The sequence below is a fragment of the Cynocephalus volans genome, chromosome 12, assembly GCF_027409185.1.
Source record: "Cynocephalus volans isolate mCynVol1 chromosome 12, mCynVol1.pri, whole genome shotgun sequence".
Taxonomy (NCBI): domain Eukaryota; kingdom Metazoa; phylum Chordata; class Mammalia; order Dermoptera; family Cynocephalidae; genus Cynocephalus; species Cynocephalus volans.
The window spans coordinates 40,972,483-40,995,883 of record NC_084471.1 but is presented as its reverse complement, the minus strand read 5'-3'; the positions used below and the strand labels follow the sequence as shown (position 1 = coordinate 40,995,883).

At 38.3% G+C, this 23,401-nt stretch overlaps 1 protein-coding gene and 1 pseudogene across 1 annotated transcript in view; both read left to right on the top strand.

Moving 5' to 3' along the window:
• The window catches only part of ACSS3 (acyl-CoA synthetase short chain family member 3), a 186,972-nt gene that overhangs the window by 5,480 nt on the left and 158,091 nt on the right, over positions 1–23,401 (top strand). The window lies entirely within an intron of this gene.
• On the top strand, positions 19,683–20,104 carry LOC134360922 (large ribosomal subunit protein uL15-like; annotated as a pseudogene).

Sequence of the window (23,401 nt, the reverse complement as noted above, 5' to 3'; positions counted from 1 at the left end):
CAACACTTGGCCGGAACTGAGCAGCTACTGACTCTTTTAAGTGGTGCATGTGCTTGTTTGTCATCCACTGTCCCCACCACTATTGCATTATACTCTGCTTGTCCAATCGTTAATTTTGGCCATTGTGAGCATTTTTGTTTGCAGTGCCTGCATAAGGCAGTAATGATCCATGGAAATTTTTGTTCAGAAGATAATGGGATAAAATTAGTATCAGAGACCAAGTTTGATCTCAGATTTCAAGGTTTCTTGGGAGATTGGAGAATGAGAGAGATTGGAAAGATCAGAGTAATACTAACATGAAATAATGTGTCTAACGAGCTAGGAATAAGGGCAGGAGGAAACGAAGGAGAGAAACTTCAGGAATCAAGATCAAAGTAGACATAGTGACTGCCTGGCAGTGGGGTTCTGGGAAGAAAGGATGTTATGGTAAGTGCAAGAATTTGAATCAAATGTCCAAGTGGAGGAATTGATTGGGCAATGAAAGATACTGTGTTGAAAACTGAGAAAGAGCTTGGTGTAGAATTACATATTTGAGTATAAGTTGCAAAATGGTGCATGTTAAAAGCTTGTGAATGTTGAGTGGGGTGAGAGAGAGTGGAAAGGGAAGAGAAAATGCTAAGAACTAAACTTTGGGAAGAAACAGAAGAAAAAAGAAAAGCCTGCAGAAATGGATAAGACTTATTAAAAGAAGTGGGAGAAGGAAGAGCAGGATATTTTAGTGTCGTGGAGTATGAAGGAGAGAAGAGATAAAAAATAGAGTCAATAGTGGTCAAGGGCTCTAGAGATGTTTTGAAGCTATTGAGAATTGATGCAAATCAGGTGTTACTAAGCAATCCCTGGTGACTTTTAATAATTTCATGTTAATAAAGAGATGGGGGTCAAAGACAAAATAGTGCATTACAGAGTGAACTGGTGGTAGGCAGAAACATTCCATGGAGGAAGGAGAGACAGGATAACAGCTTCCTTGGGTAAAGTAAATGATATTTCACTTCCCGTCCCTCCCTTATCCCCCTCTCCTTTACGAGAAATATTTGTTTAAAGGCAAAAAAAAAAAAAAAAAGAAATCTGTAAAATAGGAATCAAGGGAATTTTGCTTATTTTAAAAGGTATTGCTCAACAGGACTCCCTGTTTTTGCAAGTTGAACTTTGTGTGAATTCCTCTGTTTTCTTTCTTCAGTTACTAAAATTTCGTGGAAGAAACAGGCTAGAAAATTCTAAGAGAATAAAGAGCTACTCAGAGCTTGGTGTTCTTGTTATATACCACAATGATTGTAGTGAACTAGATATGTCGACATTTGATTGTGAATCTGACAGAGAAGATAAGGAAACAGTTGAAAAGGGATAAGAGAATATTTGTTGAGCTCTTTCTCTAAGCCATAAACTGTACAGTAGAGTTTATCATGTATTTCAACTTAGTCCTCCCCCAAATGCTGAAAAGCTAGTATTGTCATGCCTTTTCTGCGTATGAAGGAAATTAAGCTCAAGGCCAAGCAGCTAGTTAATAGAGGGCAGACCTAGGCTAGTAGTAATAACCCCAGGGGTCCTGACTCAAAGCCTAGACTCTTTTTCTACATATATCTAAGCAACTGTTTCAGAAGCCCAGTTGCCAAATCTTGGAAAATATAAAGCAGATTTTGAGCTGAGGAAGTGTTCAAATTGAAGGAGACTGAAGAGATGGGAACCAAATGCAACAGGTCATTCTGAATTGGATACTTTGCTGTAATTGACGTTTTTAGGACAAGTAAGGAGCCGGAATAAGGCTTGAGGATTACATGGTAGTAATGTGTCAATTTTAATTTCCTGAATTTGATGGTTATATTGTTTTTCTCTAGGAGAATGTCCTTATTTGTAGTAATTACATACTAAATTATTCTAAGTTTATTGGGTATCATGTCAGTAAATGGTTCAGAGGGGAAAAAATTCTTTGTCTTATACTTGTACCTTTTCTGAGTTTGAGATTGTTCCAAAGGGAAACAAATAAGAAAAATATAATGTGGATTTTATGTAACCAGAAAAAAACAATACCCCTCCTAAACATTTGTTCTTTGGCAAACAAATGCACAGCCACATGCAAATGCTTGCGATATTCGGTCTTTTTCTTTCTTTTTTTTTTTTTTTTCCTTTAACTTATTAAGATTCTGTGAAATTTTCTTTATACTTATCAGATATTGAAAAAGTTATGTTTAATTCTGGTTTGAAGGTAGGAGTTTTATATGAAAATGAAAAATCTGCTTTCTTTTGACACACTAAATTAAATGAATTTATTCATAGCATACACAGTACACGTATATTTAAAATTTTAAATAAGAATTTTAATAAAGATATTTCTAAAAGGTACATTGTCAGAATGAAAAATTTTCTCTTAAAAATAAGGTCTCTAGAAATAACCTCATCAAGAAAGTCCAATTTTGAAAGATCGGCCTTATTTTATATTCTGAAGGTCAGCAGCTTGGTTCTTTGCTGTATCTAATTTTCTCAGCCTGTCATGCTGCTGAACCTTCAGGACAGAACAGAGTGAACTACAGGAATGCTGCAATTACATAAGCAAGGATGGATTGCCTGGAAAATAGCACAATCAATGAACAATGGAAATTGAATCAGCTTTGACCTATCAACTACCAGGTGTTGGGAGAAAATCCAACTCTTTGCACCTCCTGGAAGGCAGCTAACTTTTGCTTTGTTCATGTCAGCTGAAAAAAAAATTCAGAGGTTAAAGTTATTTGCTTCTTTTTAAAAAGAATTTCCACTTTCATAAGCAACAAGCCACAACTTTATAAGGTAGACCTTTGCTTTCCACGTAGTATGACATTTGCAAAAGAAATCTGTGAGAGGCTAATGAATCTTTGTAATAAAATATATAAATGTAATAACCTCTCTGAATTACAGTTTTAAGAAGTATATGTGAATATGTAACTCAAATCCTTTAAACTATGTGGATAGAGAACTTGTTATATTAAAGGTATTAATTATATTTGCTTTTGCCAGTATTGTGACCAAATGAGGTAAGGGACAGTGCATAGAAAGGAGACATAATATTCTTATAAAATCCAGGAAGATTAAAGTTTAAGAATTTTGAGTTTTAAAGAGTTGAAAGTATGACAGTAGCAAAAAACAGGTCTTTCACGTTTTGAGTTAGAAAGGGATGGAATTTAATTACGTGACTTTTAGACAAACTGAACTTCAGTGATTTTTGAGTAGGAGAAAAGCAACTAAAGTCCACAGGTCTATAAGCTAACTCTGGACAATAAGAATATCTTTTCCTGTTCCAAGCATAACCTTTCAAGATGTCTCTCCTAAATGGGCTTATCAGTTAAGTAATAGAAATATGGGAAGATGAAGACAAAGAAGGAAAAGGAAAAAGAATGACCAGTCTCTAGTGTAGACCTGACCGACATAGGTATTTGTAAAATAAAATGATAAAAAGTTTTAGAAGCTGAAGGGACAAAAAAATCACTATTACTGACTGCTTGCTAAATAACTTTAAGCTCACAAGTGAGCTTCGAAAAGCCTACTTTTGTACTAATCTCACTTTGTTTTCTCTCCACACTCTTTTTCTTGCTTTCATAGACTTTTATTGATTCTCAATTGAGAGTTAAGTACTTTTCTAAACCACAAATGCCCTGACTATGCCTTCCCACTAACTGTCCCCCCTTAATCAAGTCCAAATGAAGTTTGCTGCTCTTACCAGTGGGAATTGGTTGGATACTATAATTTTGATGGGTAGAAGAAAAAGGTTGAGGATCAGTTAGTGGAGAAAACAATCTGATTTTTGGCTTAGAATCTTGGCTTTACTCTTTAAATGGTATCTTGCCCCCATAATTATAGAATGTGGGGATTATAAAATGTGGTCTGTGATGGGTATTACTGTTCTGTGTGTCTTCTGCTCTCTTATCTGTTCCCCTCAACTTCTGAGCACACAGGAGGATTGGACTTCCCCACGTAGGTGTGGTTATGTGGTTAGCACTGGCTGATGCAATACGAGGATAAGGCTTGCCACTTCAGGGTAAGCCATGTAGTTGCTACAGCTTCAATCCTTAGTCCTCTCTCACCTGCCATGACCATTGTGGAAGCACACGTAGGATAGAAGCAGTCTGGATTGCTTAGCAAAAATACATAGATGACAGTGCTTTGAAGAGTTCACTTGGACCCCAGTAGAGTGACATGAATGAGAATTAAGCATTCATGTTTACAAGTCACTGAGATTTTCATGGTTGTTATTGTAGCATAATCCAGCCTATCTTTACTGATTTAGGGGAGATAGTAACTTTATAGGACTATTGGAAGGATTACATAAGCTAATATATATAAATAGTGTCAGGCATTAGTAAAAATAGCTAACCTTTATTGTATTCATGCGGTGAGCCAGGTGCAATACTAAGTGCTTTAATTTATTTAATATTTTTAACAACCTTGTGAAGTAGGGTCAGTTTTTATTCCCATTTAATGGGTGTGGAAATGGAGATAAAGAGATCTTACCTAAACTTTACCTAAACTTGTAAAACTAGTAAATAGAAGGTCTGGGATTTGAACCCAGGCAGTTTGACTTCGGGGTCTGTACTCCTAAATATATTACATTGTTTCTGTTAAATGTAGTTTACTTTTAAAAATATATATACAATTATAAGAAGAGTTAGAAAAACTCTGAACATACATTTAAGAAATATTTGGTAAATATCCATATTTGGTAAGGAATAATAGATTCTCTTCAACAAAATTAATTCTTCATATTTTGTTGTGTACAAAGGTCCCCAGTGTGGGGCGAGGGGAGCTTTAAATTAGTTGACAACTACTTCAGAAATGTTTCCTGGACAGTAGAAAGCAATATTAATCTCCTCCTTAAAATGCTCTGTTGGTTTTCTGGTTTAAGGAAAATCTGTAGTGACCACATTATTCATTGCTTGTAGTATGCTTTAATTTTATTTTTATGAGAACATGGTGATAAGTAGCCTAATTTATTGATCTATTTAAGAATATTTGAAAATTTTTCTTTCTTCCATCCTCTTAATGAAAGAAAATACTAGGATCCATTGTATGTTTGTAATTATAAAACTTGTTGATTTTATTTACTTTTTAATGAATTTATATGTAGTATTCTTTCTTGCTTTTCTTTCATTGCCCTTTGTCATAATCCTATTCTTCTCCTTCACATGTAGGAGGGAGATATACAGGTGGCCAGACCTTGGTAAATGGCATATGTTAAGTACAGAGGTGTTTTTCTTAGGAACTGCATTACATCCAGATTTCTTAGTTCTAATGCGAATATCCATTTTTCGAATCCAATAAAAAGACCATGGGTTGTAGTCTTTCTCACTTACCAGTGTTATTCCATAGCTATTGCCAAACTTTGGGGTACAAATTGTCTGAAAATGTAAAATGCTTTTTTTGAGTGTTTAAGGGTTGAGCCAAAATAAGATGTGGGCTATTTTGGGAACCTGTAATAGATTGGTAGATAATCACATGAACTCTCTAGTGATTATTCTCTAGATTGTGACTGGGACATTCTTTTCTTTAAAGCTGATGTATTATCTCTCAGCAATAATAATGATGATGATAATAATAACAACAAAACAACAGCAACAACAATGGCAATGACAACAGCAGTACTAATTATTGAGTACTTGGTCTGAGTTAAACCCAATGCTAAGCACTGTACATACATTATTTCTTTGAATCTTCCCAACAAACCTTATGAAATATAATACATTTTTGTAACTGTGTAAGCAAAGAGAGACAAGTGGCTTCTGGAAGTCATACAGTTGTGGACATAATTTTTCAACCCAGTTGGGTCTTACCATAGAGCCTAATTTTGTTGATAGGTTGTAACCATACTCTAATGCCGGAGACCAGCTCCGCAGAGTTCGTTGGACCTGAATAGGTGGTGTGGCATCGGCGAGGAAAGAAAGAGACGGACCATAGATGTCTAGCGCAAGTGTGGACAACAACCACAAAAATCTTGCTTTATTTATATGTTTTTACCTAATCTTTTACCATTGATTTATCTTTTAATCAAAACATTTTGTATTTTGTTTCTATTGAAAAAGAAAAAGGTCAAAACGTTCCAAGGCACTCATGTTGTGACAAGGACACCTACTCATGCATCAATAGTTCCCCCCAAAGCCTGTGGCTTGTGGCCAGGAAACTATACAATAGCAGCATGCTTGGCACTAGAGAGCATCAGACTTTTGGTCTGAATCACAATTCTTGACCTTTTAAACTTACACATAAACTTATATTTTAATTTCTTATAAAATCTTACTTATACTTATATTTAACAATTTAATGTCTTATGTTTATATTTATTATTCTAATTTATGACTAAAATGACAATATATACAACATGATTTTATATAATGAAACTTGATTATAACGTTCTATTATATTTTATACTACTATTAAAAACAATTATGCTATAGACTAATCTAAACAAACCCTATTAATATCAAACACCTTATTATATATTTTTACTATTTTACCTATTCATCTTTATAGTAAAACTTTCTAATTTCTTTACCAATTGACTCTGGGAACAGAACAAGGAACAAAGTGAAAAATTAAATGATCCTACTCAAACTAACAAAAACACAATATATCATTCTTATTATTACAAGGGAAACAACATGTACTTGGCAAATCAAGTGAAACTGTGGGAGTGGGAGAAACAAAGAAATCTGTAACTGGCTGATGATCAATTAGTTATAAACATTACTGCACTCGGACCCACCGTCTCCCTGGGGGAATGTAAATAGAAACCTAACATAATAGCTTCATTCCACAGGTACAAGAGCATGACCACAGCCGCAATGGGTCCACGCACACATCACTAACAAGGAAGATTAATGACAAAATTAAATGGAGCCAACCCATACCAGGAACATGCCTCACCTACACCTTTAGTACTGACAATCCCCTTTAAATAAAGCAGTTAATTTTGATGCATTTTAACATGTCCTTTGAGAAACTCCAGGGAATTTCCCAAAGCCATACTAAGCCAGAAGGTTAGGCTGTTTAATTCTGGGAAGCCTTGTCAAGCAACCAAAGGTGAACAAACAAGAACTTCCATGGAGCCGTGTCACACACATGGGACCTGCTTGTAGCCTGCAGAACAAGGGGTATCACTCCTCAGGCTCCCATACCATTCCCTATAGCAGGACAGCTCACGGCACAGAATTCTAAAAAAATTATCAGGAATTTTAACTTCTCTTCTGCTCATTTTTCCCTTATGTTTCTGTGTCTTCCACTCTCTTCTCACCTTAGAGGAATGTAAATCTTCACTGTTTTCCCAGAGCCAACTTGCACATGTATTTTTGATTTCACCTCCTGCCAGTGTTTGTATGGATTTCACCCTAAAATCTTTAGTGGTTCTTTTTTAAAAAGCACATCAATCTTGTTTCCCTTTCACCTGATTTGGCAAAAAATGTTCAGTACTCATCTCCATTTTGCCACTACACATCCACTGTATAAGCTCATACTCCACTGATACTTTTACAGGTAATTTAACAAATCACTACTAGGTAATAGAAGAGCAGGAATAAGGTCTAAATCATAATTGTTATCTCCACAGCAGAATGCACAGGACCTTATGTATATCAGTTGAACTGATTTTAAAACTTTACCATATGCAGATTAAACTTCTTAATTCATCTCCTAAGTCTGGATTTCTATATAAATTGCAGGTAGATATCACCTGAATCATCCATCCAACCTGAGCTCCAAATGACCCATGAATCCTCTCTATGAAGATATCAAAGAGTTTGAAGTTCTGTTGTGTTCATGGGTCTAAGCTTTATTTTGAGGCAGTTGGCTCCCCTTTCTCCTCCTTTGCTCATTGACCTTTATGCTGTAGAAGAAGGTATTTTACAATGAACATGGGTTCCTGTTCATCAGGTCAAAGACATAAATACTGTAAACAGGGAAACACCTCACTTATGTGGTACAGACCATGAGCCAAATGAATGTGAAATGAATAGTTGTTTCTCCGGCACATATCAGATTCCAAGGATTTCAGATTTAAGAGTTAGATTTGATACAATGTTATCAGATTGCCACTTTTTTAGTAATATGTTAAACAAATAAAAATCACAAGTAAAAAGTGATAGCAATCAGGTAACACAAAACAAAACATTATTTATCCTTAGGGCACATTTATATTATCATAAATTATGATATATATTTATATTATTTAGAGTAAAAACTTGTCATAATGTGTTAAAAGCTTGAAGTTGAGAAAAATATAAAACATTTTACTGTTTTAATTGTTATTTTAAAACCTTGAGTCCCAGCTCCTCAAGATCTCCTACATAATTCTACTATAAACATATCACTATTTTACTTGAATATTTTGAGAGCTGTATGAAATGTAATTGGTAATTACAGGCTTAGTAGGCCTGATTTGATGAAATTTTCTCTTATTTTGGTTTACTTAATTTATCAAAGGATTGATTTTTAAATTTGTAATTAGTACAATATACTTTTTATAAGGAAGATTTTCTTTTTCTTATTAAATTTGTAATATTTTAAAGACTGTGTTTCCTGGAAATGGTACTACTTTTAAATCAAAATCTCTTAAATCCTAAAAGATGATTTTACTCTATAAGTATGTATCTGTGTGTATGCGCATGGCATGTGCTTGGGTGTGTGTTTGTGAGTATGTGCTAAACTATTACAGGATACAAAACGTATTATTGCAGTAATAATGACAACAACAATAATGCCCTTTACCATAGTTGTTTAAGTTCTCAAAAGCGTATGTTCTTAAAGAATTTAGGGAAGGTTAAGTAATTTGCTAATGTTCATTTGGCATGCAGATGGCAGATCTAGGATGAAAAAACAGACTTGTTAGACTTTAGAGTGCATTTACTTCTCCTTGTATCGTATTTCCTGTCCAATTAATCCTATTTTATCCTCACAAATACTAGTGCTACAGATTTGAAAACAAGCCAGTTGTGTAATACATATACACGCACATATGTTTGTTAGCTTGCTATATTTATAAAAGTCGGTTTTTTTTCAACTTATTCATTTTTTGTTGAACTTATTCATTTGTTCCTTCTTTATCGCTTTCACTCATCAAACATTTATTAAATATCTTCTATGAACCAGACACTATTCTAGATGCTGGATAAGCATCCAGTTAGAATGCAACTTTAAAAAACAGTGTCATATATCAAGAGAGAACTAAAAAGCATTTTTGCTTATAATAAGGTAGCCTTCATTTTCCTGTTCAATAAAAGATGAGTTATCACAAGTGATATGGACTGTCTAATTATTATTTTCTGGAAATATGGGCAATAAAATTTGTTTTATTTTACAGTCAACTCTGAATTGCCTTTGACTATTGAGGTGTGAATAACTGGAGAACACAGCCTCCCATTTTGATGAACAGTGGCCATCTTCTAAATTATGAGTCCTTTAATAGATAAAAGAACCAACTAATTTTAATTTTATCACTCTGCACCGCCTCTCATTTTTTGCTAGAGGTGCTAATAGGCAGGAAGGCAAGGATAAGACAAGTAACAAAAGAGAATAAAAGGAAGTAATGGCCTTCGTTAGCAATAGCTAGATGATGGACTCTTGAAGAACTGAGTGAGCTACACTGTATTCAAGTTTCAAATTATGGAAATGTTAATTAAAAATATTTCATCTATGAAACATTCAATTGGGGGATTGGCAAAGATGTAGCAAAGATGTAGTTTGTAACATTGTCCTCAGATATTTCGAACAAGGCTGGGGAAAAAAGGCATAATTAAAAAATTATCTTAGTCTAGTGGGATTTACCTTTGTAGATATGTCAATGTTACATTTGTGTTTGCGTGTGTGTAAGGTTGTTTTGGTGAGGGGTATAAACAGAGTTGGAGAGAGGTGTAGTGTGGTTTAATGAAAACAGGAGAGGTTTTATAAACACAAGGCCTAGGTTTGAGACTTACGTTTGAAATGCTTTTCACTGGCATTTCTACACGCAGGAATAATTCTGACTGAAATTTAGGTTTATGCCTTTTTAAAAATAAAAGTAGTATTACTCAAAATTTTGGTTAGGTAAACCAAGGAAAGCCAAATATCTTGTTATATTTGCTATAGTTCCCTTTAGTCTTTTTGTTTGTTTGTTTTAACTTTTTTATTTTGAAATAATTATAGACTTAAAAGAAGCTGCAAAATAGTACAGAGAGGTTGCCTGTACCCATCACCCAGCCTCCCTTATGGTAACATCTTTTTGACTACAGTGCGTTATAGAAACTAAAACTGATATTGGCATGATATAGTTAACTAGACGATAGACTTTACTCAGATTCACCAGGTTTTGCATTTATTCATTTTTTTGTGTGATATGTGTCGGACCTTAAAAACTAACGCCACCGTAAGTGACATTACAAGCGGTGCCATTATGGGCCCACAAGGGCATATTAACGTGGCAGCCTAAGATGGCGCTAGGAGGAAGTAGGGTGGGAGTGTCTGCCGGAACCTTGCCTTAGCCCTTATTGGCCAAATACGTGCTTCTGCGCTCGTGAACACTGCGTGGTTGCAATAGCTAGGCATTGAGACAGGATGCATGCTCTCGTAAACTTTAAGCTGATTGGAGGATGTAAAAACCTCCCTTCCCCATTTGCCTTTAAAAGCAAGTGCTTGTGTGATAATAAACGGAACTGCTCAACAGAACCCCCTCCGCCTCTGAATGTCCTTTAACTGGGCTGGTTGGGGCCGGCGGCTGTTCTCACCTCTCTTCACAGCTCTCTTCCCCCATCTCCTTCCAAAGGGGACAGGAGGGAAAGAGGAATCCAGGCCATTCGCTCGCCCACCAAAAGGAACGAGGCTAGGGCTGTTCGGGTCGGCCGATGGTGGACCTGACAGAGTGGTGCCCCATGTGAGGCATTTTTTAAAACTTGTGGGTGAAAGGCGAGCGAGTGAGGCCCACGGCTGCTCGGTCCTGAAAGAAGGTCGATGAAGGGTGATCAACCAGCAGAGTGGCCCCCGCAACCATGGTAGTTGCAGTGAAGTAATCCGCCTGCGTGTCAGGGTGAGTACCATAACAGGGGGAAGTCCCTGCACTTCTCTGCCCTTTTGCTTCCCTTTGTCCCTTCCTCACGGGGCAACATGCGAGGCGTGTGTGGAAAGAGTGACGAGATAGCCTGCAAAGCTCTAAAGTACATGTTAAAAAGCAGAGGCCTAGAAATATCTGACTCCACAGTCACCAATACCTGGCGTCATGTGGTGAAGGTGGCCCCTTGGGCACCTTCGTCCAACTTGTTCTCGTATGAGACTTGGGACTGGGTTCAGACCCTGGCCAGAAAGAACGAGATTAGTCACGGGCTAGACCCCCCCCTTAGGGTTCTACCCAACCATCTCTGCCCTAAAGCTCTGCTTCCATCCTGAACATCAGGAAGGGGCCGAAAGGGATTGGGCGCAGTTCGATGAGGAGAGAAAAAAGGAAACAAAGCTGCCAATGCAAGGCCCTGAGCAAAGTTTAGCCGAAGGAGAGAAAGCGGCACCTGAAGAAGTGGAGGAGGCTAGCCCACCTTTAAAAACATCCCCGGAAGAGCTGCAGGTTTTTCCTGTCATGGCTCGCTGGGAACTCCCAGCCGGGCTGCGTGGGGGAAAGCGGCCCCTCAGGCCTATCTGGTCAACGTTGTAAAAGAACTAAAAAAGGCTGTTGCTGAGGCCAGGACTTTATCCTCAGCCTTGCAGGCTCAGACACAAACTTAACCGAAGCCTTAAAGGCGTTTATGGCCCTGATCCCCTCAGGAAACAATACTTCCCCACCCTTCAAGGGACAATGTTTTGGTTGCGGAAGACAAGGTCATTTTAAAAGCCAATGTCCCAAGGCTAAAGGCAAAAAACCCCTTACCACACCTTACCCCCGATGTAAAAAAGGATTACATTGGAAAAAGGACTGTAGGTCCAAATTTGACAAAGCCCCCGGTGGAAATAGGCCGGCTGCTTGGTACCTTTGGGAAGCTCATGAACTTAAAGAGCTGAAAAAGGCTGTCGCAGAGGATGGGCCCAATTCCCCATGGGCAGAAACCATCCTCCAGGGCTTAGCGCACCAACCCTGCACAACCCAAGATTGGAAAATGCTCTGTAAGGCTGTCCTCCCCCCAAACTTGTTTATCAAGTTCTGCGCCTTCTTTAAAGAAGAGTGCCATGTGCAGGCAGAGATAAATCAAGCAGTAGCGTTGCCCAATGCCACCAACCCCGGACTCACCTTCCCACGGGTCCTTGGCAAAGGTTCCTGCGTAGGTGCCAACAAACCCTTTTGCAGCACTGTGGCAAATCTCACCGCCCCAAAACCCGAAATAAGCGGACCCGAAACAAGCGGGCCGCAGGGGCAGCTGCGGTGGCCATCAGCTCCCTCTTGGGAGTTATTGGAGTGGGTACTGGGACCGCCAGAATAGCCTTGCTACATCAACAGGTAGCTTCCCTTAGGGAGGCAGTGGACATAGATCTTGGCAGCTTGGAGGTGTCTGAATCACATTAAAAAAAAAAATCACTAACATCACTTTTTGAAGCTGTTTTACAGAATCGATGTGGAGTAGACCTGTTGTTCTTACAGCAAGGAGGATTGTGCACTGCCCTCAAAGAAGAGTGCCGCTTCTATGCTGACCACTCTAGAGTGGTCAAAGATTCCCTAGCTAAGCTTAGAGAAGGGCTAGAAAAGTGCAAAAAAAGAGCAAGAAGCCAATAGTAATTGGTTCCAAAGCTGGCTTCAACCCCCATGGTTCCCTGCTGTCCTCCCTGGCGGGCCCCCTAGCCATTTTCCTTGTCTTAATCATCTTGGGACCTTATGCCATTCGCCAGGTTGTGTCCCTTATAAGGCGCAGCACCACTTCTCTCGTAATGCTCACCCAGGTGGTAGAGGAGGTGGCCCATAATGAAAGCCCTGACAGCCCTTGGGTCAATATGGCCCTTCAAGAAATCAACGCCAATCTCTAAGGCTCCGCCCCACCCCCGCTTGGCAGGATAGTCAATGACGGGTAAGATTTCCAGAGGGAAACAACCTAAGACAGGCACAGCCACCAGAGGGAATGGAGGCCAGGCTGGGAAGGTTAGCTGCCTCCAGCTGCCTTATTAAAACAAAAGGGGGGAGATGTTGGGCCTTAAAAACTAACACCACCTTAAGTGACATTACAAGCGGCACCATTGTGGGCCCACAAGGGCGTATTAACGTGGCAGCCTAAGACAGCACTGGGAGGAAGTAGGGTGGGGGTGTCTGCCGGAACCTTGCCTTAGCCCTTATTGGCCAAATACGCGCTTCCGCGCTCGTGAACACTGCATGGTTGCAATAGCTAGGCATTGAGACAGGTTGCATGCTCTTGTAACCTTTAAGCTGATTGGAGGATGTAGAAACCTCCCTTCCCCATTTGCCTTTAAGGGCAAGTGCTTGTGTGATAATAAACGGAACTGCGCGACAGAACCCCCGCCGCCTCTGAGTGTCCTTTAACTGGGCTGGTTGGGGCCAGCGGCTGTGCTCACCTCTTCACGGCTCTCTTCTCCCGTCTCCTTCCAAAGAGGACAGGAGGGAAAGAGGAATCCGGGCCATTTGCTCGACCACCAAAAGGAATGAGGCTAGGGCTGTTCGGGTCGGCCCGCGGCAGACCCGACATATATGTTATACCTTTTAAAAATCTAGAATCTATGTCCATCAGCCTGTTTGACTTTCTAGCTCTTTCTCAATTTTTGTTTTTACAACAAAATGGAATTACACCAGTCATATTATTTGATAGGTCATTTTCCACTTGTAATAAGCTGTGATTTTTCCCTTCTCCTATTCCATGATTTTTAATGTGTGCACAATATTTTAACGTATTGGTTGAATATTAAATTATTTATTTCACAGTCCCTTCATACTGACAATTAGATGATTTCTTTTTATTTGCTAATATAAATAAGCAGATATTCTTGCATCTTTGGCCACGACATTCCAAAGATTTCTCTCTTTCTCTCTCTCTGTCTCTTTCTTTTCTTTTGATAAATTCCTAGAAGAAGATTTCTAGGTCAAAGGGTAATTGTGTACTTTTTGAGGTATATTGTTCTTCAAACAATTAATAAATATTGTGAATAAGTTCCTACAGTCTTTTTACTTATGAAATATTTAAAGAATAAATAAAGATAATAACATAGAGGACACTCAACACTGAGCTTTGTAAAATCTTAATGTTCTATAACATTTGGTTCAGATCTTTTTATTGCAACCAGTAAAACATTACAGATACAATTGATGTGCCTTGTGTATCTCCTCCAATTACATCGTCTTTATAGAAACAATCTCAGGATGATTTATAAGGCTCAGTGGAAAGAAAATGTTCTTTTTAGATATTCTAAAATGATTGATAGTATTTTTCCTCTTTAATAAGAGCTTGAATTCAACATCTCTCTGTGGACATGAGCTAAGTGTTGGGCAGAATAAGTTACTAATGTGATATCTGCCTTCTGGGAACCTCAGCTGTAGAGCAGAGTTTCGTCAGAGCATTGCGGTATGTTATTCTCCATTAGCTATAGCCTTAAAGAGAATGGCTAAGATGAAGATTTAACATGAAAATAGGAAAAATATGCAGTCCCAAAGTTCTCAGGTTTAGAGAATATTAGTTTCAATCCTTACCTATTTCTCTCTTCACTTCTTCCCATTTCTCCTTAACCAGAGTAAGATAACACCATGTAGACAAGTCGGGTTTCTCTGCCCCTACATGGTGAAACCACTGCTGTTTATTCTCTTTTCTCCCTCTACCCATCTTTCTTCTTTCTTCATCATTTCATCATTGTTGTCATTAGGATTAAATGCTGAGAGGCATCTTCTGCTCCTTCCAATGAGTGCTAGTTGGCATTGGAGAACACACCCTACCTTTCCCTCCTTCCTAGTTCTCTGGATAATTCTTAGGTTTCTTCCGAGTTACCTGCTTGGGGCCCTTGGGGGGCATCCTAGATTGTAGGTCTGGTTTTCTAGGAACCTACTATTGCTTGGAGTTTGGTTCCTTACAAGTTCTTCATGACTTATTTCTGAGTTGGTTGAAAAGGGACCACGGTTCCTAAGAGTGTCCCAAGTGTTATGAAAAGGGCTGACTGATGAAGTTTGCTTTTATTTAAGAAATGTACCTTAAATTTGTTTGTTTAGCCTTGTATTTGATTTTAATAAACTTTTGCTTTGAAATCTTTTTTTTTTTAATTGTGAATGTTCATGAGATACAAAGCTAATTGTCAACCCTTGTGCCCATGATGTGAGAGCCAGAATCATACTGGGGGCATACCCAGTACCAGAAATTACTTTTATGCCCCGTGTCCCAACCCAATTATTCCCCAACTTCCCTCCCCCTCCTATCTCCCCTACACTCCACTTTGTAGCCCTAGGAATGTTCCCTCCCTCTGTAAGACCACCACGCTACTGTGGTCTTTCTTTCCTTCCTTCCTTTCTCTCTTAGCTCCCACATATGAGTGAGCACATGCGGTATTTATCCCTTTGTGCTTTGCTTGTTTCACTCAACATAAGTTTAAATGTGTTTTGATCTTACCTTTTACTGTTGACTCTTAATATTAATTTGGTTAATTATAATTTTATCTTTTCCTTCTTTTCATATTAAACCAAATTCTATTTCCTTTTCCTTTAGTTCTCTGTTTTTCCTGCATTTTCCTCCAGAATACAAATAAAACAGGATGAAACGGTATCTTTACCTCCTTCTTTGAATTTACTGTCAGGCATGACTCACAACCTGAGAATCTTTAAGATCATTCATTCATGCCTTTCCTCTTTATTGACAGTGGATTCAGTTCAGATAACAGGTATTGATTTCCTGAAAGCCTTTCTTTCTATTCTTTTTCCTGTGGGCTGCATTTATCACACATTAGCAGTTCACTCGGGTTTAATCTGAGATGATCTGGCAGGGGTGCAGAGGTCTGCGCTGTCCTTTCATGTCGAGGTGGGGCAATCTGTGGCTAAGCTGGTGTGATGGGGCCAGTTCTGAGTACACATACTCATGTAGAAAGGATTGATAGTACTCAAAGTGTCTCTCTCATGACATTAGCTTTCTCTGTTAAAATAATTGTCCATCCTACAGAGAAATGTGCTTTCCACATACTTTCACAAAAACAATATCCCTAATGATTAAATTAACATAAGGCTATTGTGCTGCTCCAAGTAAGCAATTACTCAATTTGGAGAGTTGCCTGGAACAGTCAATTGATACTACCCAAGGCCAAGTATCTGTAATTTAGATAGGATGTCACTGTGTGAATAAATCAAAATGATGCCCTCTTGAAAATGCTTAAAGCCTTCTCTTTGTACAGTAGTAGTCTTCTGAGATAGTCATTGTTTTTGCTGAGTGTTGACCGTTTACCACATCAGACTCTTTTTTTTTATTTGTGTTAATGCCTCAGAAGAGTAATACTTCAATTCACATTCATTCACAGTTGCAGGATTTTATTTTAAAATATTTATTGTGAGCATTTGTTGTGCATCATTAATGAGCTAGCACATCGTCTCTGCCCACAGGAAGCAGAGTGGCTAGGAGGGTACAAGGATTACTTATATAAGCATAAAGACACTTAAAATTGGAGCTTTACTCATAACATTTTCCATGGAATTAGAAAGCATTGGATTCCAGTCTGCTACATGTTAGTTTTACAGTTCTGGGAAGTTGTTTGACCTCTCTGAGCCTCATTCTCTTCTGTAAAATGGGAATAATATTGTCTTCCTCAAGGGGTATCATATGGATTAAATGATTTAATATATACAAATTACCAAACTCAGAACCTAGCACATTACTGGTGACTGTCAAAATGTTAGTTTGCTCCCCTACTTCAAAACTGTTTCTTTTTCTTTTTTTTTATTTTTCCAGGTCTCCCATAAACTTGATGTCCACAGATTATAAAAACCTCAGTTTTCTTTGACATCACCCTTCTTCCTATTTCTAATTCTTTTTGATTTGTTCCTATAATAATCACCCTTCCCCATGTTCTTATTGTATAGCGTGACTTTCTAGGCTAGTCAATTGTTCCTAACTGATCCCATTTCCTTGCTTATTTCTCAGGTCTCACCTTCACACTGTCCCCCAGGGATTCTTCCTGAAATCCACTTCTGAGTAGTTCATTCCTCTGCTCCAAAAACTTAATGGCCTCTTCTTCCTTAACTGGACATTTTAGGCTTTTAAGATGAGGCTTGCATTTGTCTTTTCTGCCTTAGCTCATATTATGCTCCCACCCCAAGCACACATCACTTGTTTTAGCAGCACTAATGCTGCTAAATGTTATAGCAACACAAAACAGACAAATACAGGAAACTGGTACTGAGGAGTGGGGTGTTGCTTATAACAGATACTTGAAAATGTGGAAAGGGCTTTGGAACTGGGTTTTGAGGAGAGGTTGGAGGAGTTTGGAGGACTCAGAAGAAGACAAACAGATGAGGGAAAATTTGGAATGCCTTAGAGACTGGGTAAGTGGTGGCAAGCGGAATGCTGATAGAAATATGGACTATAAAGACCATCTAAGGAGGTCTCAGGTAGAAATAAGAAGGAGTTTATTGGACACTGGGGAAAAGATCACCCTTGCTATGAACTGGCAAGGAACTTGGCTGCATTATGTCCATGCCCTAGGAATTTTTGGAAATTGGAGCTTAGGAGTTGTGAACCAGAGTATCCAGTGGAAGAAATTTCTAAGCAGCAAAGCATTAAAGGAAGCTGCACGGCTACTTGCAACAGCCTATGCTGAGTTATGGCAGCAAAGGCACGACATAAAGCCAGAATTTAAAAGGAAAGCAGAGTGTAAAGATTTGGAAATTTACAGTGTGGCCATGTGGTAGAGAAGCAGAGAAAATTTTCAGAAGAAAAATTTAACGGTACTAAGAGTAGTACAAAGGAAAGGGATTATCAAGGGAAGGAGAAAAAGTCCCTGAAGGCATTGCAGAAGCCTCTAGAGCCAACCCTTCCATTTCAGGCCCAAAGACCCAGGGAGACAAAACATTTTTGGAGAACAGGCCTGAGGCACCCTCCATGGGCTTGCTGCCCAGGACCACCTCTAGAAGCTGCTTCCAGCACCAGCATCCCTACTGCTTTGGCTGCTCCAGCTGTGGGTAAATTGGCCCTAGGTATGACTGGACATATAGCTTTGGAAAATACAAGCTGGAAGCTTTGGCAGCATCCATATGGTTTTGGGTCTGCAGGTCTTCAGAATGCTAGAGTTGTGGAGGCTTAGGAGCCTCCACCTTGATTTCAGAAGATGTGTGGAAATGTCTGGGGGCCCAGGAAGAGATCTGTCACAGAGGTGGAGTCATCGCAGACTTTTGCTAGAGCAATGCCCAGTGGAAATATGGGGTCAGAGTTGCAGCAGAGAGTGCCATGCCTCAGGGAGCTGTGAGAGCAGGACTGCCATGGAGACCCCAGACCTGTGGAGCTACCAGCATTCAATGCCAGCCTGCAAGAGCTAAAGCATAACCTAAGACCAGGAAAGCCACAGGAGCAGAGCTGCCAGAGGACTTGGGGACCGAACCCCCACACCAGTATGCAGAGGATGTTGAACATGGAGTCAAGTTACAAGATTTACCAGCTTTGAGATTTAATGCCTGCCTTGCTGAATTTCGGACTTGTTTGGGACCTGTTTCTCCTTTCCTTTGGCCTATTTCTTCCTTTTGGAATGGGAATATATTCACTATTATATTAGCCCATTTTTGTTGCTTATAACAAAATACCTGCAACTGGGTGATTTATTCAGAAAACAAAACTTATTGCTTATAGTTTCTGAGGCTGGGAAGTCAAAAGTCCATCTGGTGGTGGTGACAGTGACCCAAGGGTTTCACATTGCAAGATGGTGGAAGCAGACAGAGCAGAGAGAGAGACAGATTCTCCTCTCCTTTTAAAGTCCTCAGAACCATGCCCCTGACCGTCATTTTTAACCCATTCACTACTGCAGAATCCTGCAATCCAATCACCTCTTCAAGGATCCACCTTCCAATTACCATAATAGAATTCCCCACCCTCTTAACAGTCATAGTGGGGGCTATATTTCTAATACATAAAACTTGGGCACAATTCAAGCTTCAATGAGTTTTGGGGAGACATAATTCAATTCACTACATTCTGCTCCTGGTCCCCCAAAACTCTTGTCTTTTTCACATGCAAATACATTCATTTCATCCCCAAATTCTTAATGAGTTTCAGCTCAAAAACCGAAAGTTTAAAGTCCCATCTGGAAAATCAATACAAATTATCTACTTCAGAGATACAATGCTGGGATGAGCATAGGTGATCTGTGCTTTCACCATGCTTAGTTTATACCTCTGTCAGGAAATTTGTCACATTTTGCTTCTTCTTATATTTATTGCAAACCAGTCTTCCTTTTAGACTGAAGAACATGCTCCCAGTTATATTTTTTCCTCTCTCTTTACAATCTCAGCTCTAATCAACAACAAAGTATTATCAAATTTATTGAATAAAAACACTTTTGAAGAGAAAATTCATTATTAACAGTTAATATTGAGTTGTAATCTGCTGAAGTCTGTTTATGAGATCATAAATTATTTCTTATAAAGGTTGTATATTCATCAATATTTTAGTATGTGAATAATCAAATGTAACTTTCATCTTTGAATTGTTTCTGATACGGTGGCCACAGGTTTATTTAACTTTCGAAAAATAGCCTGAAGTGTATTTTCTGTCGTTGTTGTTGCTGTTCTTTTAAATTGTGATAAAAGCTCTTTTGTCTCGGCTGCCGCCATGCCATCCAGACTGAGAAAGACCCAGAAACTAAGGAGCCACGTGAGCCACGGCCATGGCCATATTGGCAAGAACCAGAAGCATCCAGGAGGCTGGGGTAATTCTGGTGGCAGCATCATCACAGGATCAACTTAGACAAATATCACCAAAGTTACTTTGGGAAAATTGGTATGAGGCATTACCACTTAAAGACGAATCAGAGTTTCTGCCCAACTGTCAACCTTGATAAATTGTGGACCTTGGTCAGTAAACAGACATGGGTAAATGCTGCTAAAAGCAAGACTGGAGCGGCTCCAATCATTTATGTGGTGTGGTCGGGTTACTAGAAAGTTCCGGGGAAGAGAAAGCTCCCAAAGCAGTCTGTCATCCTGAAGGCCAAATTCTTCAGCAGAAAAGCTGAGAAGGTTGGGCGGGTGGGGTAGTTGTGTCCTGGTGGCTTGAAGCTACATGGAGGGAGGTTCATTAAATGCTAACAAATGTCAATAAAGAAAAGAAAAGAAAAAAAATTGTGATAAAATAAAGACCCAAAGAGGAGGTCATCAAGAAATTGTAATATTATACTAGGAATAAAGCTCATATTAGAAGGTAATTTATAAGCTTTGACTTTCCAGTTATTTAATAATAAATATATGCAAAGTGCAGAAATTAGTAATTGAGAGCACAGAGAAGGTTGCAATATTATGACTAAATATGATTGTGTTGAGAGTTAAAAGACAACCGATAGAGTGGGAGAAAATACTTGCAAAATGTACATCTGACAAAGGATTAATATCCAGAATATACAAGGAACTCAAACAACTTTACAACAACAACAAAAAACAAGTAACCCAATTAAAAAATGGGCAAAAGAGCTAAATAGGCATTTCTCAAAGGAAGATATACGAATGGCCAAAAGACACATGAAAAAATGCTCAACATCACTTAGCATTCAGGAAATGCAAATAAAAACCGCACTGAGATACCATCTCACCCCAGTTAGGATGGCTAAAATCCAAAAGACTGTGAATGATAAATGCTGGCGAGGTTGCAGAGAAAAAGGAACTCTCATACATTGTTGGTGGGACTGCAAAATGGTGCTGCCTCTATGGAAAATGGTATGGAGGTTCCTCAAACAATTGCAGATAGATCTACCATGTGACCCAGCTATCCCACTGCTGGGAATATACCCAGAGGAATGGAAATCATCAAGTCGAAGGTATACCTGTTCTCCAATGTTCATATCAGCACTCTTTACAATAGCTAAGAGTTGGAACCAGCCCAAATGTCCATCATCAGATGAGGGATATGGAAACTGGTATAGCTACACAATGGAATACTACTCTGCTATAAAAAAGAATGAAATACTGTCATTTGCAACAAGATGGATGGACCTTGAGAGAATTATATTAAGTGAAACAAGTCAGGCACAGAAAGAGAAATATCACACATTCTCACTTATTTGTGGGAGCTAAAAATAAATAAATAAATACACAAACAACCTGGGTGGGGTGGAGGGAAGAAGACATAACAATTACAATTCCTTGAAGTTGATACGACAAGCAAACAGAAGGGAGATTTTTGGGAGGGAGGGTAGAGAAGGAGGAGGGAGGGAGGTTTCAGTAATGGGCCACAATAATCAACTACATTGCATATTGACAAAATAAAATAAAATTTAAGAAAAACATATTGTTGTGTTGGAGGAACTTTCAACAATTATTTCATGCAAAATGAAATATGGCAGTTACTGAAAGAGTTTTATATCATAGGCCACACTATTAAAAATATATTAAGTTTTATTCTTGGAATAGGAGGGGATAGAGGAATAGAGAGAAATATTTTATTTTATTTTATTACTTTACATCTACTTAAAAGGTTTTTTAAAATTTATTTTGTTGTTGTTTTCTTCATTACACAATATAAACATTTTTTTTGTGTGGCCCTTTACGAATTTTACAAATTTCTCCCTACCTCCCTCCACTTTCCCTCCCCTCCCTTTCCCACCTCTGGTAGCCTCACTTCCATTTATTTTTTCTCTTGCTGCCTGTGCTTTTGGGGTCTTGTTCGTAAAGTCTTTCCCCAGTCTGAAGTGTTTTGTATTTCTGTGGTATTGGTTGTAATGTCTCCTTTTTTGTTTCTGATTTTTGTTATTTGGGTTTTCTCTCTTCTTTTTTTAGTTAGCCTAGCTAATGACTTGTCTATTTTGTTTATCTTCTCAAATACAAAAAAACCCAACATTTTGTTTCATTGATCTTATGTATAATTTTTTGAGTCTCTAATTCATTTAGTTCTGCTCTGATCTTATTTCTTTTTGCTCCTACTTTTGGTATTAGATTGTTCTTGTTTTTATAGTTCTTTGAGGTGTAGCATTAGGTTGTTTATTTGGAATCTTTTCTATTCTTTTGATGTAATTGTTTGTTGAGATAAACTTCCCTCTGAGTGCTGTCTTTGAGTATCCCACAGGTTTTAGTATGATGTGGCTTTATTTTCATTAGTTTCAATACTTTTTTTGATTTCCTGTTTAATTTCTTCTTGGGCCCATAGGTCATTCCAGAGCATGTTGTTTAATATACATGTGTTTGTATACTTTCCTGAGTTTTGCTTGTTATTGATTTCTAGTTTTAATCTGTTGTGGTCTGAAATAATTTCAATTTTTGAAAATGTAAAAATTTAACATGTTGTGGTTTGAAATGATTTCAGTTTTTAAAAATTTGTTGAGACTTGATTTGTCATCTAACATGTGATCTATCCTCAATCATGTTCCATGTACTGATGAGAAGAACGTATATACTGCAGTTGTTGGATAAAATGTTCTGTAGATATCTGCCAGGTCCAATTGGTGCAACGTGTAGTTTAAATTCTGTGCTTCTTTGTTGGTTTATTGCCTATATTGTCTATCCAGTGCTGAGATTGGGGTGTACAGGTCCACTACTATTGTTGTATTGGGGTCTATATCTTTCTTTAGGTCTAATGGTGTGATTCAGTGTTAGGTGCATATATGTTTATGAATGTTATATCTTCTTGCTGGATAGATCACTTTATCATTACATGGTGGCCTTCTTTGTCTCTTGCCACAGTTTTTGGTTAAAGTCTACTTTATCCAGTATAAGAATAGCTACTCCTGCTTGTTTTTGATTTCCATTTGCATTGTATATCTTTTTACATTCCTTCACTATTAGTTTTGTGTGTCTTTACAGGTGAGATGGGTCTCTTGAAGACAGTGTATAGTTGGGTATAGCTTTTTAATCTAGTCAATCATTCTGTGTCTTTTGAGTGGGAGCTTAATCTACTTACATTTAGGGGGTTGTTTTGGAAGGTATTGTCTTACTCCTGGCATTTTATTGATTGTCTTTGGATGTTTTAAATATCTTTCATTCCTTTCTTCCCTTTTTATTGTCTGTCTTTGATACATACTGGTTTTTGAGGTGATTTGATTTAGTTTCTTTCTTTTTCTTGCTGGCATTTTTTTTCTACCAGTGGGTTTTGCTCTTTCGTGTGTATTAATGGTAGTGATTGTTGTTTTTCAGATTCCAGATGCAGGACTCCCTTGAGCATTTCTTGCAGGGCTTTTTGTGAAGTGTTGAACTCCTGCAGGTTTTGTTTTTCTGGAAAATTCACTCTTTCTCCCTCATTTCTGAGGACAACCTAGCTAGGTATAGTATTCTTGGTTGGTAGTTTTTTTCTTTTAGTATTTTGAATATATCATCCCATTTCCTTCTGACCTGTGAATTTTCTCTTGAGAA